The sequence below is a fragment of the Phaenicophaeus curvirostris genome, chromosome 2, assembly GCF_032191515.1.
Source record: "Phaenicophaeus curvirostris isolate KB17595 chromosome 2, BPBGC_Pcur_1.0, whole genome shotgun sequence".
Classification (NCBI taxonomy): domain Eukaryota; kingdom Metazoa; phylum Chordata; class Aves; order Cuculiformes; family Cuculidae; genus Phaenicophaeus; species Phaenicophaeus curvirostris.
The window spans coordinates 105,116,286-105,129,399 of record NC_091393.1 but is presented as its reverse complement, the minus strand read 5'-3'; positions in this window follow the sequence as shown (position 1 = coordinate 105,129,399).

The following is a 13,114-nucleotide window of genomic DNA, read 5'->3' as shown; positions in this document are numbered from 1 at the left end:
CAGCTTCCCCATCCCCAGGTCCCCAAAGCCCCCTGCAGCAGCAACCCCTGCCCTGCCAAGAAAGCCCCGTATCTACAGAGACACCATTTTCATATGGTGGCGGTCCATGGTGAAAATAAGGCTGATGGGTTATGTAGCTCTAAAAACATAAGGGACCTCCACAGGAAGTCATTTCCTAACAAAAATTGGGGGAGGCTCCACGTACTTCAAAATCCACATCGTTATATTGCCCAATGGTAAATTGCATACGGTTCCATTTAACCTCTCAACGTTAAAATCACAGCCGGAACTATAAGGTCCAAGAGAACTACCTGGAAGGAAAATAAATGACATCTGCAATCCCCTGAACTCAGAGCCCATCTCAGTTTACAATATTAGTTTTTTTTAAAGGATATTTAAAACAACATGCAGCAGTTAAAACCCATTTAGTTAGCTATTTACCTTCCAATCTTCCTCTTTGCCTTTCCCCTAAAGCCATAGGTCTCATAAATGCAAAAACACCCAACTGACATATGGTGGATTTTAATGCTCTGGAAGGTGTATGACTTAAAATTTTAAAAATCTTGAAAGTAGACCTTGTTCTGCTAAGCACAGCTAGATCTTGCAGCCAAAGCTGAGCCATGAATTTGAGTTTATAATGCTGCAGAGAGAATACCAAAGAATTAAAAGAAAAACATTTCAGCTTGAGTAGGAAAATTTTTGTATTCTCTTTTACAGCCAACCATAACTTTCACAAAATGAGTTATGCTTTCTGTTATTGGCATGTTTTTCAAGTTAAATAAGAACTGCTTTCCAGTAGAGGCACTGGTGAATCTTGCTTCCCAAATCACTCTTCATTCTCTCAACTGTACTTTTTGCCCAGATCATCATTTTCATTCAGTTCTAAATAAAAAAATCTTGTCCCCTCTCTCCCAGAGGCTTAAGAATCTGTACATTATTATGGAGAGAGGTTTTTTTATTGGTGTCTTTCGGAGGTCTTCCAGTCTATCACTATTAAGATTTATCTTTGTTTCAAGATGGGAATCACAGGTAGAGCAATGCAAACCTCTGTCTGCTGTTAGGGTTCAGCTTGCTCACTCAGGGCACTGAGCTGGTCTAGGGTGTGATAAAAAGGCTGCAAGAGTCTCACCAACATAAAATCATAGAATGTCCTGAGTTGGAAGGGACCCACGAGGATGACTGAGTCCTCTGTTAAATGGGGACAGGAGGATACCACTCTGTTAGCCCACTGGTAAATCTGCTCCTTCTTGCAGACAGCTAATTGAGCTGCACATTGCCAGTGCTGCAACATGTACTGCTCAAGGAAACACACCTAACAATGCTACAAGACTCACACTGCCTCATTTTACCCATGTTCTGTACAATTTCATAGAATCATAGAATCACCAGGTTGGAAAAGACCCATCGGATCATCGAGTCCAACCATTCCTATCAAACACTAAACCATGCCCCTCAGCACCTCGTCCACCCATCCCTTAAACACCTCCAGGGATGGTGACTCAATCACCTCCCTGGGCAGCCTCTGACAGTGCCTAATGATGCTTTCCATGAAAAATTTTTTCCTAATGTCCAGCCTAAACCTCCCCTGGTGGAGCTTGAGGCCATTCCCTCTCATCCTGTCCCCTGTCACTTGGGAAACTTGCTGGTAAACTTAGCGGGGAGGAAGCACCAGGCAGAAGACACCAAGAATGTAGGCTTGGAGAGCTCAAGGTAGGATGCAGTCATACCTCAACTTTAATAAGGGTGATGGTAAAGCCACAATGAAACTCCCACCTCAAAAACTATATCCGGGTATACCTGCTTCCACGGCCTCATGATAGAGGGTGAGATTCTATACCCATGAAAATCCTTGGAAAACCCAAGGCAGGTTTCATCAGAACTGTCTTCCCATCTTCTTACTTTGAAGACTATGAATAGAGACATCTAAGTCTGATATCCTGACTGAAGATGGGACGACACTTGTTTCAAAGCAGGGTACATATAAAAAAAAATAAGGCAAAATTTTAATTGATATCTGCCACCCTTGCACGTTCTCACAATAATCGCTACAATATAGATATGCATTTGTACAACAGACAAGGCACAGTTCAAGGCCACAGAGCAATCAGTGCAATGCTCCCTTTCAGCTCACTGAGGCACAATGCACGTGCTTGTGTAAGAAGATATTTAGCTATCAAATACAGTGCTATTTCAAGCTGAAACAGTGTGTCCACAGAAGTGCAAAGTGGCATTTCCCAACAGCCATGTTGATTAAACATTTTCTGCTAAACATTTTTCATCAGAATAGGCAGTTCCATCAAAATCAACATCTCTGCAGGAAAACCTGACTTCCACTATGTTTTCCTCTATTTTATGAGGGGATATTTTAAGATGAAATATTCAACTTCTCCCAGTCACTAGAGTCAAAATATTTCAGGCTTTACTATCCTAAAATATTTTGCTTAGAAAACACGAAGACTCTTATAGCATACAAAATTCTGACTTTCCACTCTGATTCAGGGTATAACCCCATCAAAATGCTAAAACGTCTAGTGGATTGAAAGGCCACTGCTGGCTATATGATAAAATCCCATCTTTTCTGTTAATTCTTTAAGGTGTGGTACACCTCAGGGTCCACGTTTGTCAGACCTCAATGCTGGTCACATGTGCCTGTGTCATACTGCGTTTCCCAGACTTCCAAGACCAGGACAGACCCAGCTCAGATGCCAACACCTCTTTCTGCTGTTTTGGTGCACTGTGCATCACTACTACTGTCTGCAAATCACACGTGCCAGCAAACTCTCATGGGTGCCAGCGTTTGCAGCTGAAGCAGTGGGAAGCATGCATGCTCAGAGCCTGGAGGTGCTAGATCAGACATAAACCCATGGTAACTCACAGACACTGCTCCTGGACCACAGCAGGCCAATGTGGTCAGTTTGATATTCAGGAGAGCAACAACTCCTGCCTGTACCCTCCCAGGGCAAAACTGGACAGGAAAAGCCCCTGGACCTGGTGTTTCTTATGCATAGTCTCATTTTTTATTATCGACCAATATCAGCCACAGGATGCTGGGCTGAACCAACTGCTGCTCAGAGCCAGAGCTATTTTTTTTTTAACACAGTACAAAGACGACAACAGAAAAGGTGAGAAAACCTTACCTTAATTCTGTGATGACCATCCCTCTAGTGGACAGCAGTGATTCTCTCCTACCCCTTGTCCCACACAAAGCCCCAGTCATTCAAAAACTTTGTTTGGCTGGTCCTGGAAGAGACAGATAGCAAAAGAGTGTGAGAAACAGAAGAAACTGAAGTGAGACAGTCAGAGGGATAAACTCATCTGTTTGGGGTATGACTACTCAAGTACTTTCAGCTCTTTTTCCAAAACCCAGTGCTGGGATGAGCAGTTAATACCAGATGTTCAGCTGCTCCAGACACTTGAACGAGCTTTGGACATGAGGGGAAAAAAATAGTATATTGGAGAGCGCGAGTTTGTGGTTAAAGCACTAGTGTAGGATTCAGCTCTTGTTTCATAGCCCAACTCTGACACAGATTTCCTGCATGCACAGGCACCACATGTCTCAGGTCCCAGTCTGCTCCTCAGAGTGTTCAAATAAAGATAAAAAAATCAAGGACATGTCTTTGAGGCAGGGAACAGCTTTGCAAGCCATACCACTTATCTGCTCCATCCTGAACAATGAAGAAATGCAGATTTTTTTTCTATTCAGATACATGAGGTTCTAAAGATATTATTCATTTATCTATTGAGTTAAACAAATCTAGCTATATGATGAGCAGAAAGCAGATGAGATCATCTTTTCCTCCCTTCAGTGAAAGTCACCACCCAACTCTGAATAAGTAGAAACACTCCAGCAGCCCTCAGACTATGTAAATACAGCCCTATTTCTTCTTCTCAAGCAAAAGTTGAGCTGCTCTCACTGTGGCTCAGTGATGGAGAGTTGACTCAGCACGCTAACCTTACCAGAAGAGACTGGGAGAAACTGCACACGTACATTTCTGCACCTCATTTGTGTCCTGAAAGGCCTCAAAAATAAAGGTTAAGCTTCAAGGCACCAACACCAGCTAGTAAGCTTTACATACCTACACACAAGTTCCTGCTTGCAAGATTCAGAGAATATAGAATGCTGTTTTGGGTGAAATTCCAGCTTTATTGTGATCAATGGCAAGTTAGAGACTGACGTCAATGGGGCACAATCTCACCCTTAACAGAAAAGGGAGTCCCACATGGGAAAAATTCAGGTTTTAGTGCCGCAACGGGGATATCTAATAAAAAAAAAAAAGCCTACAAACACACTAAATGGAGGATCAAAAGAAAAAACAAAAAAGACGGATATGATTTTGCCTATTAGCCCTAATGAAGGACTAAATTTGGTAAATTGAAATTTTAATAGATAGCTCTACCAAGAGTAGCACTTATTTTTATTTGCCTTATTTTCAAATCTATTGCCAGACTTGCACTTTTAGACAACCTGCTCCCCCCATGCCTCTTTTTATCCCCACCTTTTAAAATACCAGAGCCTCTTGGGTCTCTTCAGCAGCCTATACAGCAACTACCCTCCAAGCCAAGCAGTATAAATAATAGAAGCAACTTTTACGAATGCAGCCGAGCAGTGAGGTGGAAGCTGCCAGGAAGGAGGTTTCCTACCAGGCAGGACTATAGCAAACCCTAATCCCACCTCTAGAGCTGGAGACATTCCTCCTCTGACAGCAGGGAGAGTCTGATTTCACACTGCCATTAACCAGCCACCCCTGGGCTAATGAATAACTGCGGTTAAATTGGGCAAATGAGAATAGGTACAAAATACAGCACAGAAGCAGGAGGCCAGGCAAAGCTTCAGCCTCTGCATAGACAAACCCAGAGAGCTTGGATTTTGGGGTGCCTATATATTTTTTCTGAACAGCATGGCTTTTAATTTTAGAACTCAGGCACCATTTGCCTTTTATTTACTCTTTTGCCAATAACATTAACTGCCTGCAAGTCATAAACCACATACAAAATACAATTAAGTCATCAGGGACCAGAAAGCAACCTAGAATACTATAAGCACATAAAGTCAGAGGAACATGTTGCGGGGGTAGCCCATTTAACCTTCCTTATCTGGGATGAGATCCAATGGATTTCTCGGGTGTACAAGAGTTCAAGCACCTAAATCTGGGGACCCTGATACCTAGAACAGAACCAAAGACAAATTTTCTTGGTATTTGAAGAGCTTAGCAGGGCCCTTTCCTCATTTTTTGTTCCCATTGGCATCTGCAGCCATGGCTCTTCCCTGAGCTCTGGGACACAGCAGCAACTGGGGATCAGTGGTGTAGGGGACAGATTCAATGAACAATAATTCAAAATCATTTTGCCACTGGATCAGGCACAGGACAGGGCTAACTCTGTACAAACGGGGTAAAAAAACTGCTGGCTAACCTTGAGGCAAGGCTGTGGGTCAAGTTTATCTACCAGGAGATGGCAGAGCCAAGTTTAGCTCCTCTCTCAGCCTGGCAGCCCCCAAATCCTTTTTTTCCTTCCAAGACAATTTTCCACTTTGTGCTGGGCCTTAAAGCAGTGCAGAATTGACAAAATCCAACAACATCACCATTTTTTTCCTAGAGAGTAATCAGAAAGACAAGCTTCAGCTGAAGTGTCAGAACCTGTAGTCACCATCCAAACCAGTAACAGTATTGTTTTGCTTCTTAAAGACATCATGCATGATTTACCTAACATTTACTCCAACAAGTGTTTAATGGGAAACTAGAAGTCTTTGCATGTATGTCCAAGGTCAGTGGCAAGTTAAATTAATTGCCACACAGAGCCTCGGCAACAGGACTTTGATGAGTCCTGACAACCTGTTTCTCCTGAACTGGACCTCACTTTTCTCCCAGAAAGATAAATCTGAACAACTCATGGTCTGCAAATGGCAGGGAAGAGCCTCTGTGACAGTCACCAGAGCTGTCAGCAGCACAGCCACATGGCGTGGTGCTGCTCCTCTGTAAATAAATCCCATGGGAAGCGAGCGCTGTACTGTCTCTGCACATTAACCACACCTCAGGCGCAACTCGTAAGGACAGGGAGCTGCTGCACCCCCACCCCAGGCACCTCACCACCTAAAGCTTTCAGAGCTTGCACTAAGTACACCTGGAATAAAAATCCCAATTGCTTGATTTCCCCAAAATTCAGAGCTCTTCAACATAGCAGCACTCAGCAGTAATGTACTAAACAGCATCTGCATACACTGAGCTTTTTTGGTAGCTGCATTCTACAGGCTGCTTGAGATCCAAGCCTACAGAAGTTGCTTTGGATGGACAGAAAAGAGAAAATTATAGTTATTTTTGCTAAACAGTGAACATCCTGCCTATACACAGACAGTTTGGAGCAGTTTATTTTCAAAGAAAATAAGTATTGTGGGGTTTGAGCCTGGTTTCCCAAAGAGATGAGGTTTGTGTAATCTCTCAAGTGTACATCTCTCCAACAAAACCAAAGTCTCTCCCCGTAGCTTTTCAGTCTGCTGCCCAACTGTAGCCAGACCAAAAAGGGAATTACAGCTCAACAAATTAGGGGGGAATAAAAAGAAAACCAGCAATTGTCCAGAGAAAAGAGCCTATATTAGTGCTCCTACTAAAAGGAAAGGATACTCCATCCCTGCACCAGTTGGATTCTCAGCACACATCCCAGAGAAACACCAGTATCCACTCCGGAGGAAAAGCAGTCTGATTCCTCCCTGACCCCTACAGCCACAAAATCTCTATGGAACAGAGCTTCCTTAGTCCAGCTACCCAAAAATGCAGCATTTACCCTGCACCTGCCTGCTACAGGCAGCAATGAAGTCACAACATCAATCAGACTGGCAAAAAGGGGGTATCTCAGCAGCTGGAACGGTAAAGGTTTTGCTTTGTGACATGTTTTTTACCACCACAGGGACAAAAATCCCAGAGCCAGGAAGAAACACAATGCAGAGATATAGCTGAGCTACAGGAACCAGTACCCTTACACACATGCATACACACATGCACAGGGCTCCAAGCTTCTCAGAGAATATGGTCAGCTAAAATAAACTCAATTATACTGAGCAACAGTGCATTCGAGAGCCAGGTCCTCTGGAGACCCTGGGCCAGCTTCCGAAAACTCAGTGCAAGTCACTGTTCATTATTTGTAAAAAAAAAAAAAAAAATAAATTAATTGATCAGTTCCACTGCACCATTCCTCACTAACAAAAAACCCGCTTAAACCTAGGAGCTCTGTGCATGGTGCAGCAGGATTTCCAGCAGCTCATGGTGGCTTTGCCCCTGCAGGGTCATCCATTCATAGGTGACAGCAAGGGAGAAAGGCCTCAACAGCAGCATCCTTCAGCACATCTTAGCACTCAACCCAGACCTAATGCCCTTTGCAGTTATGCGCTAAAGCCCTCTGTGCACTCTCAGTGTCCCCACTGCATCCCTGTGCATCCTCCCAGTGCTAGCAGCAATACATCACTTTTGAAGCACTTTGCAAAAGGGGCTGTAGTAGTAAGAAGAGGCAACTTGAGCTCTGTCATCTGCAAGAAAAATAACTAAATAGCCTGAAGTCTTTCTTAAGCATCAGGGGTTTGAGCTGAAAAATTGCCTGATTGTTGTAGGAAATGTAGAATGGGAGACTCCAGCTAAGCCTGCTCAGCATCTTTAGTCAAACTTATGAAGCACTGCAGTTTTATGATAAGCCTCATCTTCCTGCTAGTCACAGGAGCAAGCTGTCCAGCTCCTCCCAGCATAAAGGAGCAACAGCATCGATGTCTACTACACACCTCTACACAGACGAACTTCACCTCTCACACCTATCAAGATGGCAACTTTTAAATCCTGTGTTTGGAAGCAAGACCAGCCCCCACAGAGGCACCACATGGGCTTCACTCCTTTCAACCAACACCAGTTAGTGCTTCACCGCAAAGCTAAGCTCAGACTTTCTTAGCCAGCCTAACTACATACAGCAGACTAGTCATTGGTTCTTGTGCAGCTTCCCTGCACCTACTTCTCCCTTTTCCTATACCTTTATCTCTTGCCTTTGCTCAGGCTCTGCTTTAGCATCATCTTCTTCAGAAATCTTTCCTCCTGCCAAGCCACAATTGCCTTCAGTAGCCTCTACTCATAGCTTTGGAGCTCTACACCCTTAGTGTGTCTCACTTAAGGAAAGCTGCAGCAGAGGCAGTTCAGCTGTGTCCTGGCATCACTAGGCAGGAGCACAGCCAGCCTCCAGGAAGGACAACCAGCAGCATTAAAATTAGCAGCAGGCAGCAAACACCTTGGGGAGAGTTTAAATAGGCTCCAAGGCAGACTGGGCACAGGTGTGGTGAGTGAAAGGATTAATCCTTTCCCTGACACTTAGGCTGGGTTGTATCCAGGAGAGTTTAATGAGTCTGAGCTTTTTGCTAAATCCAGAGTAACTCCAAGTAGCTACGAGTTTAGAGGCTGATGAAGTTAGACCAAAGCCAGAGAAGGTGTGAATGTGATGCAGTCTGTACCTCCAGGTGCTACTTTGCTCCAAGTTCTGTTCAATGAAATCACAGGCAGTTGTGCACCTTCTGCTAACTCTAGCCCTTCTACATCCAAAGTGTTTGTCTATCTGGGGGTTCAGAAAATCATTTTGCTGTACATGTGCAGAAGGCAAGCAGACACCACACGTGAAGTTCAGCATCTTGGGAAACAACCTGGATTTTGCTCTCTATTTTAAGCTTTACTTCTTCTAAGTTTCCTTAAGGCTATTGACTTCATTTCTTAGACCAAAAGAGGATCAGCTTGCAGAGGTAGGGATAAAAAGAGTAAAAATATATATATAAAATACATACATATATACACACACACATATATATGTATATAGGGTAGATATATGGGCTATATAACAAAGACTGTTGCAGGAGGTGTTGCCCTGGGCACTACGACCACACCAGAGTGCAGAGACAGAGGCAGGTGATTACCAGTCCTCCTCCACCACTGTTCAGCTGCTTTGGGTGGTCCTAGAGATGCAGCTGATGAAGGTACCACTATGCTGTTTTACAGGGATAAGGTCAAAGCCTCTCAGACACACCAAGCCCCTGTGGATGAGCTGCACATGGCCTGGGGACACATCCAGGACCTGCAGATATCCCACCCCTGGTCAAAGCCAACCACCCCTACAGCTCCTTAGTACATCACTATAATTTCAACTTCCAAAAAAGAAAGTTGCAGTTATGCCATGTAGAAAAACTGTTACCTACCACCTCATGAAAAATCATCTGCTTACAAGCAAGTCTACAGACTGTTTTCTTTCTCTTTCTTTGCTTTTTTTGGTGACCACCCATCACCAAGGTTGAGCTCTGGCAGACAGCCCACTGATGAGTTTTCCAAACCCCAGCTGGCAGCTTGGAAGATCTGCCTCCAGCACCCGTCCAGTTCACTCTCTTATTTTCCTGGTCTAAGCGCATGTTCTTCTTCACCTTGATTCCTGAAAAGTCAAACGTCTGATGCTGGGGTCACACTGAAAGGAAATTACATTCCCAGATGATCATGCCAATTGTCCCTTCGCATTTAAGACTGTTGTTAAAACTTATGTTTCCTCTGCAGTGTTAAAAACCCAATATTAATAACAAGAACAAAACAAGGAGGAAAGCCAAGGATGAAAAAGCAATGAGCAGCAGCTTAGTGCTGCTGGATAGCTTCCCACTTAATTGGATGACACACATGCAAACACATCAATAAATAAAAAGGCACAAGAAGTGTGGAGTCCCATTACTCTTGCTTTGCCATCTTACACAAATTATCATGAGTGCAAACCAGACAAGAGCTCCAGACAAGCAGATTATGATGCCGCTTGTGCCCTTCTTTATATTTCCCCCCTTTTTTTCCACCACTTCAAACACCTGGCAAGGACTTTTCATGCAGTCTGAGGCACAGGAAGGCTTTTCCCACAGTTAATGAAAGGTTCCTGTTTGCCCCTTGCCGCCTTTGAAGCCCAAACCCCTCCAGCAGACCCAGGAATTTGTTGGTGATTTATGACTATTTGGACAAGTGGTGAGCAGAGAGGGGCTGGGGAGAAGAGCCCTGCTCCTCCTTGGCAGCAGGGTCTGCCAAAGCTGGGGGCAGGCACCCCCCACTTGCTGACATATCTCTGCAGGGTCCCTAATTGAATGATTTTGGTGGGATGACTGCGTGTGCTGCTGGTGGGACAACACAGGTGCCTGGGCAAGTTGAAAAGATAGGAAGGTGCACATAGTTCATAACCATCACCACTGGAGCAGCAACCTTTATCTTCACCAGTACTTTCAGGGCATCAAAACACATCAGAAGGGAGCAATAAAGATTAGGAGAATTTTAAATATATATCTATATATATGCATAAATATATATACATATGCATATATATATATATGCATAAATCACACTGGCAAAATTCTTACTTGTCATCCTCAATTATTTCCAGAATTTCCTGCACAACCCACAGGGTGGAAAAGATCACTGTGTCTGATGGCAGTGTTTCACACATCATCCTTTGACTCCAGGAGTAGGAAACTAGGGGAAAAGCTGGGCACAGAACCATAGAATTATAGAATCATCATGAGAACAGCCCCAAAGCCACTGGAAGAAAACTGCTTCCCATTTACAAACACATGGAGGAATTTGATCAGACTGCAAGGACTTGTTAAATGTTCCTCAGCCCATCCATCCTCAGCAGGTTTCTGACCAGCCTCTCTCCAACATGCAGCTGCTGCAGAGCTTTTTCCTCTTGCCTCCACCTTGTAGCATCCACTACCTCCAGACCTCCCCTATTAATCAAGCTTCAAAACCAGGTGCTGGTTTATGACTGCCTTGAGTGCAGGTTGCAAGGCAAGGGTGGAACAAGCAAGAAGCGAGGACTGGGAGGTCTCCAAGGCAGGGACTTTGCAGTGAAGGTCCAGTTGTGCACACTTCCACGTTGCGCTGCTCCCCTGTGCAGCTCTGAGGTAATGCTGAGGAAGAGCAAGCTCTCAAATAGCCCACTGGACTCTTGCCACCGTGATTTTACATGTCTGCAAACTATTCCTTGTTTGGCCTTGGAGCCTCCAAAGGAGATCAAAAAGGCTGCTCTGGCATGACTGCCAGTTCAAGTCTCTGCCTGAAGATGCTTTCAGCGTGACTCCTGGCAGAGGAATTTTTGTGTGAGTGTCTTTTTTGCCAAGATGGAAACAGGAAATCAGAGCTGGTAAAACAATTTTGGACAGAGAAAAAAAAAATAGATAATTGGGGAATGAAACAGAGAGAAATCCTCTGCTACCACTTGCAAAACCACTTTATACTGGTCAGCCTTGCATTTTTCCTCCAACCCCTCATCTGCTTATCCTGCTCAGTTCAGGCTCACTTTTCTGTTTCTGCTAGAATTTCTGCCCCAGTTAATCCCATAGTCTCATTTCTCCCTTTATGCACAGTGCCAAAGCTGGTAAAAGCCTCTCTGCCCAGCATCTCAGGAAAAAGGTGGGAAGGGGCTCTTTGTCAGAGAGTGCAGGGATAGGATGAGGGGTAAAGGTTTTAAACTGGAAAAGGGGAGATGTAGATTGGATATTAGGAAGAACTTTTTTACTGTGAAGGCACTGAGGTACTGGCATATGCTGCCCAGAGAAGTCACGGATGTCCTATTCCTGGAAGTGTTCAAGACCAGACTGGGTGAGGCTTTGAGCAACATGATGCAGTGGGAGGTGTCCCTGCCCATGGTGGGGGGGCTGGAACTGGATTGGCTTTAATGACTGTTCCAACCCGAACTGTTCTATGATCTCCCACACCTCTCATGGTCTCTCATGCCAGGTATAGCCAGCGCAAGGACACCACTCGCTCCCAGCTCGCATTATTCCTGCATGGCTTTTCCAAAGCTGTGCTTCTGTTTGCTAATATATTTTAAATCCTCATATTTCCAGTGTTTTTTGAAATACACTCTTCGGCCACCTCCTAATCTTCACCAGCTTTAATTCCTCAGTTTGAAATACATTCTAAATGAGATTAAAGTTTACTTTATCACTTCTCATATGTTTTAAAATTCTGATGTCGGAGTAAGGCCATTGCCTTACTGGCAAACCGATCTCTGCAGGTCCAGCCATGGAACCACGGTGGATGCTGCAGCCCCTCATCAACAGCCCTGCTGCTCCTTACAGTCCTTTGGTCTGCAGAGCTGCTTCTCTGTGCCTTTGGCAGAGCCTCTCCCCATCTCTGACTGCCTGTTGGCATCCCAGGTGGGATGTGGGGTCTGAGCAAGCCCATGCACAATACTCCCCAAGAAATTTTATGATGTTTCTGACACTTTGGGAGGAAAAGTTCAAATTATGGTAAGGCTGTTTTCTCTCAGTGTCATGAATTTATTTGTTTTTAAGAAGTGCTTTTATGGGGAGCTGGGTTGTGTTTTGGTTTGATTCGAGTTTAGGAAGGAATTTTAAGCAGTTAAACTTTCTAGCCTGCCCTGCTCAGGACAAGGAAGTGAGCCACCACAACCCCCTTGGATGCCACTCTCTGCCCATCTCCCTCAGCAATTTCGAGTCCCTTTTCCCCATTTACTGAATCTGAGCATCTCCAAATACCAGGCAAGGGAGAAACTATTTCTGCCTTCACTGAGAGCAAGGCTGGTGAAGGAATATGATCATTATCAGACACTGCATGGTAGCAGGGAAGCTGTGGTTCCAGATTTCAGAGAGGGAGAGGTGCTGGTGCAGGGTGGTCAGTGTGCCTCTGCTCCCAGGGTACCTTCTGCTCAGCATCTACCCACCTCTCTAGCTTCATCATCCTCCTCTCTTTTCCCTTCTCATGAGTAAATAGATTCCCTGAAACTGCTGCATCCTGAGAAAGAAAAAAAGAAATCCTCTGTACATTCCACTTTTTCTTTCAAATAAAAGAAAATATGATATTGGAGTTTTGCACTAAAATTATTGTAATATTCTTTCTTTTACAAGCGCCTTTAAAGTTCATCTTTATGGTTCCGATATTGAAACCATTGCAAAGGAATTGTTTGTGGGGATTATTTGACTTTTTATTAAAAAAATCAAAAACAGGTGGGTTCCTCATCATCTGCACTTAAGCTTTTAATAAAAAGTAAAAGTTCTGGTACATCACCGTCTCTCTCTCTTTTTTTTCAGTTTCATTCTCTCTTTGGCCAAAGATAGGACACA